Genomic DNA, 5,706 nt, shown 5'->3' on the forward strand with positions numbered 1-5,706 from the left:
ATGGTGATGATGGGGATGATGAGGAAGATGATGTTCAAAAATAGTGATAATGGTCCTAGCGGATTTGGCTCAGTGGATAGAGCATCAGCCTGTGGACTCAAGGGCCCCAGGTTTGATTCCAGTGAAGGGCATGTACCTTTGTTGCCGGCACATACCTTGTAGGGAGTGTGCAGGAGGCAGCTGATTGATGTTTCTCTCTCATTAATGTTTCTAACTCTCTATCCCTCTCCCTTTCTCTCTGTAAAAAAATAATAAAATATATTAAAAAATAAAAAAAAAATCTAATTTAAAAAAGATAGTGATAATGACTGATGAGTATGGTGATGATGAAGATGATGATAATGAGATTAATGAGCATGCTATGATGATCGTGATAATGAAACTATTATTAATAGTTAGGTTGGTATTGTTGATGAATATGATAATGATGGCGGCCGCAGGGTCTGGGGTCGGGGCGGCAGGCACCATGTCTGGCCAAGAAGGTGGCAAGAAGAAGCCCCTGAAGCAGCCCAAGAAGCAGGCCAAGGAGATGGACAAGGAAGACAAAGTGTTCAAGTAGCAGCAGAAAGAGGAGCAGAAGAAACTCGAGGAGCTGAAAGCGAAGGTGGCAGGGAACGGCCCCTGGCCACAGCTGGAATAAAGAAATCTGACAAAAAGTGAATTGCTCCTTGTTCCTGGGGCAATGGTGATCGTTAATTCCTTTCCTGTTTTAACATCAGGATTCCCTGTAGTCATATCTCTTGCCACCTAGAGCCGAACTGAAGTGTTGTCTTGGAGGCTATGGTACATTTAAGAATAAACTTTTGCAAAAAAAATTAATGATGATGATAATCATGCATGGGCTCATTTCTTCAGTTCTTCTCATTTTGCCATTTCAACCTTACCTGTGTGATTAGAGTAAACCCAGCTCAGAATCCTGTCAAAGCGTGTTCTTCAAGATACTGTGTAACACCTGGAATTAAACTAACTTGCTGAAAAAAAGAAAAAAAGAAAGAAATGATAATGGCAATAATAACAATGGTGATGATAATGGTTAATGATGTTTATAAAGATGGTGATGTTTGTGATAATAGTAAAATTCATTGTGAAGATGGTGAGGGTAATGCTTCTGATAATGAAGCTTGTAATGATGGTGATAGTGACAATAATTATGAAGATGAAAATGGTGAGAAAAATGAGAATTATACTGTTGAGATGATGGTGAGGTTCATACTGTTGATTAAGGTTATGGTGGTGGTGACAGAAAGATGGCAATAATGTTGAGGATGATGATGGTGATAGATATAGTGATAACCAGTGATAATGCTATTAGTGACAATGGTGATTTTACTGATGTGATGATAAGGATGGTGAAGATAAGTATGAAATTAATGAAGATGATAGTGCCAATGAATATGGTTTTTTAAAAAAATAAATCTTTATTGTTCATATTATTACAAAAGTTCCTCATTTTTTCCCCCTCCACCAAGTTCCCACCATACCCTCTGTCCTTTCCCTACCACACATTGTCCTCATCCATAGATGCACAGTTTCTGTTCAGTCTCTTCCCACACCCCTCACTCCCCTTTTCCCAGAGAAATGTCAGTTCACTCTCCTTCCATACCTCTGATTCTATTATATTCACCAGTTAATATTGTTCATCAGATTTTTTAATTACCTTGGTTTTTAATTTCAATTGTTGATAGTTACGTATTTGTTGTTCACAATTTTTATCGTTATCTTCTTCCTCTTCCTCTTCCTAAAGAACCCCCTTCAGCAATTCATATAATTTTGGTTTGGCAGTGATGAACTTTAGCTTTTTTTAATTTTTTTATTTGTGAAGCTCTTTATCTGGCCTTTGATTCTGAGTGATAGCTTTGCTGGGTAGAATAATTTTGGCTGTAGATTCTTGCTATTCATCACCTTGAATATTTCTTGCCATTCCCGTCTGGCCTGCATGGTTTCTGTTGAAAAATCATCTGACAATCGTATGGCTATTCCTTTATATGATAGGTAACTACCTGCTTTTCTCTTGCTGCTCTTAATATTCTCTCTTTGTCTTTTGCTCTTGGAATTTTAATTATGATGTGTCTTGGTGTGGTCCTCTTTGGATTTCTTTTGTTTGGGGTTCTGTGTGCTTCCTGGACTTGTAAGTCTAATTCTTTCACCAGGTTGGGGAAGTTTTCTTTCAATCTTTCTTCCAATAGGTTTTCAGTATCTTGCTCTCTCTCTTCTTCTGGGACTCCCATAATTCTGATGTTGGTTCACTTGAAGTTGTCCCAGAGGTTTCTTACACTATCTTCAACTTTCTGGATTCTCTTCTCTTGCTTCTGTGGAGGAGTGTCCTCTGTCTCTTTGTGTTCCAAATCTTTGACTTGATTCTTGTGATCTTCCAATCTGTTTTTAGGACTCTGTATAATATTTTTTTTATTTCAGACAATGTATTCTTTATTTCTAGTTGATTCCTTTTCATATCCTCAAAGGTCTCATTTATTTTTTCTAGGAAATTCTTGAAAAACCTTGTAACTGTGGTTTTGAACTCAATGTCCATTCTTAAAAAATATATATTTTATTGATATTTTTTTACAGAGATGAAGAGGGATAGAGAGTTAGAAATATTGATGAGAGAGAAACATCCATCAGCTGCCTCTTGCACACCCCCTTCTGGGGATGTGCCTGCAACCAAGTTACATGCCCTTGACCAGAATTGAACCCAGGACCTTTCAGTCTGCAGGACAATGTTCTATCCACTGAGCCAAACTGGTTTCGGCATAAATGTCCATTCTTTTACTTTCCTCCATTTCCTTCCTTTGTGTCCTGCCTCTTTGCATTTTAGCTGCTTCCCTGATTTGATGGAATAGCTTTGTGTGCTAGGTGTCCTGGAAGAGCCCAGTAGCACAGCCTTCCCAATTACCTGAGGTGGACAGCCTTGGTGCAGCCCTTTGTGGGTTGTGTGTGCAGTCTTGTTGTTAAGCCTTGCTTGTTGTTGGTATCACTGGGAAGTGTTGATCTCTAAGCCAATTGGCTGTGAGGATCAGCAGTGTCTCAGCTAGGAATGCTTCTGTGCTCAGCTTGGATGGGGTGGAGTCTTGGGGTGGTGCAGACAAGCTTTGGTTACCCATCAGTCCCGCCTTAGAAAAGTCCTATTTGCAGCGAGTCTCGCAAGACTGGCTTCAGGCACTGCGCCACTTGGGGAAAGGCAGTTCTCAAGTTTTGCCTGCTCCCTGACAGCCAGTTTTTTCCCAGCTCAGATTTGTCTCTCAGTGCAGTTGGGAGGTTTTTTTTTTCTTTCTCCTGAATGAGAAAGCCATCCACTGGGAGGGCTTCTGCATTCTGCTTGGATGGGGCGGAGTCTTGAGGTGGTGCAGACAAGCTTTGGTTCCTGTCAGCCCCTCCCTAAGAGGGTCTGGTTCCTGAGTCCTGCAGTAATGGCTGCTGGCTACATGCACCTCCAAGAGAGCTTTGCCCCCTGTCTGACAGTCTAGCCCACATGTGTCAAACACAAGGCCCGCGGGCCAAATCCGTCCCGCCAGGCCTTGCAATGTGGCCCGCACTGCGCTGTCATCACTGCACTCCGCTGCGTTTCCATCACAATGACAGTTTATGACTGTTCAGTAAACCATTTGGCCCACGATTTAGGCTGGATTTTAGATTTTGGGCCCTTCTTTGATTGAGTTCGACACCCCTAGTCTAGCCTCTCCCTGACTGGGGCTGTCTATCAGTGCAATAGAGTGGTTCCATTTTCCTCCCAAACAAGAAAACCAGCCATGCATTAGATGCTTGTCCTCTCCACACGCCGGGAGTAAGCCAGCAGCGAACTCAGTGGTCGCTCTTTCCGCACGCACAGATCTCCGTATCTCCATAGCTCCTGAGGCTCAGTGTCCCTTCTCTTCCATTCCTAGATGGTAAAGATCCTACTCAGCCAGCCATCTGGTGTTTCAGGGTGATGTTTCCTCTGTTTTCCAGTTGTAAATTTAAAATTGTTGTGGTAGGTATCTGCATTAGGTATCTACCCTATGTCACCATCTTGGTTTCTCCTGACAATGAATATGTTGATGTCAATGTCCATGTTGGTGGTGATGATAGCTATGATGGTGAGAAATATGGGGAAAATAATATTGGTGATGGTGATGGTAAAGATAATGATGTTGGTAATACTAATTGTGATGATGATAAGCACCTGATAATGATATTAAATCTGATGATAGATATGAAGATGATGATTTGATGATCATAGTGATAACAGTAATGATGATTTTGATGATATTGGTGATAATAGTGACGATCATGGTGATAATTATGAAGATAATGCTGATTTTGATTACAATGACTGTACTGATAATGGTGAGGATAAAGAGGCTGGTGAGGATAAATATGAAAATGATAACAGATGATGATGAGGAAATGGTAATAATGTAATGATAATTATAGTCATGCTAGAGGCCTGGTGCACAAAATTTGTGCATGGGATGGGGGGTGTCCCTCAGCCCAGCCTGCACCCTGTCCAATCTGGGACCCCTAGAGGGATCAGGTTTAAACGGGCAGTCAGACATCCCTCTCACAATCCAGGACTGCTGGCTCTCAACTGCTTGCCAGCCTGCATTCTTGATTGCCCCTAACCGTTTCTGTGTGCCAGCCTGATCACCCTTAACCACTCCCCTGCCAACCTGATTGATGTATAACTGCTCCCCTGCCAGCCTGTTTGCCCCTAACTCACATCCCCATGCAGGCCTAGATCTCCCCTATCTGCCCTTCCCTGCAGGCCTGGTCACCCCTGACTTCCCTAATTTGCCTGCCTGGTCCTTCCCAACTGCCCTCCTCTGCTGGCCATCTTGTGGTGGCCATCTTGTGTCCACATTGGGACAGGATCTTTGACCACATGGGGGCAGCCATATTGTGTGTTGGAGTGATGGTCAATCTGCATATTACTCTTTTATTAAATAGAATAGAGGCCTGGTGCAAGGGTGGGCGCCAGCTGGTTTGCCCTGAAGGTGTCCCAGATAAGGATGGGGGTTTCCTTAGGGCATGGGGGAGCCTGAGTGAGAGGCCTGTGGTGGTTTGCAGGCCAGCCATGTTCCCCGGCAACCCAAGTGGAGGCCCTGGTATCTGGAGTTTGTGTATCTTTTATAATTGAAACTTTGCAGCCTGAAACAGAGCCAAGCCTTCTGCTCATTACTTGGTAGCAGCCATTTCTGTTGGGGTTTATGTATCTTCTATAATTGAAACTTTGTAGCCTTAAGCAGAGGCCTGGGTGGCCAGGGTGTGCGGAAAGCTTGGCTTCCTCCTTTGTGGGGGCAACCCTAGCCTCCCGCTCTTTCCAGCTCCATGGCTGCTGCCATTTCTGTTTGAATTTGTTTACCTTCTATAATTGAAACTTTGTATCCTTGTGTGGAGGCCTAGGCCAGCACGGGCAGGCAGAAAGCTTGGCTTCCTCCATTTCCTGGGGAAGCCACACCTCCCTCCTGCTCTCTGTGGCTGTAGTCATCTTGGTTGGGGTTAATTTGCATATATTCTCTGATTGGCTGGTGGGTGTAGCTTATGGGTGTAGCAGAGTGATAGTTAATTTGCATATTAATCTTTTATTAGGTAGGATTTCTGATGATGATGAAGTTGATGCTAAGGGTGAAGAGGATGGTTATTATGATTGCAGTAAAGATGAAAATGGTGATGGTGCTGCTGATGAAAAAGAATCATGGTGGTTTAGATTGTAAAGATAATAATAATGGT

The 5,706-nt window shown here is 43.0% G+C and overlaps 1 pseudogene; it reads left to right on the forward strand.

Moving 5' to 3' along the window:
* Window positions 1-437: 437 nt before the first annotated feature.
* Window positions 438-806, forward strand: LOC118716067 (annotated as a pseudogene).
* The last annotated feature ends 4,900 nt before the right edge of the window (window positions 807-5,706 follow it).

The sequence above is a fragment of the Pipistrellus kuhlii genome, unplaced genomic scaffold, assembly GCF_014108245.1.
Source record: "Pipistrellus kuhlii isolate mPipKuh1 unplaced genomic scaffold, mPipKuh1.p scaffold_m20_p_119, whole genome shotgun sequence".
Lineage (NCBI taxonomy): Eukaryota > Metazoa > Chordata > Mammalia > Chiroptera > Vespertilionidae > Pipistrellus > Pipistrellus kuhlii.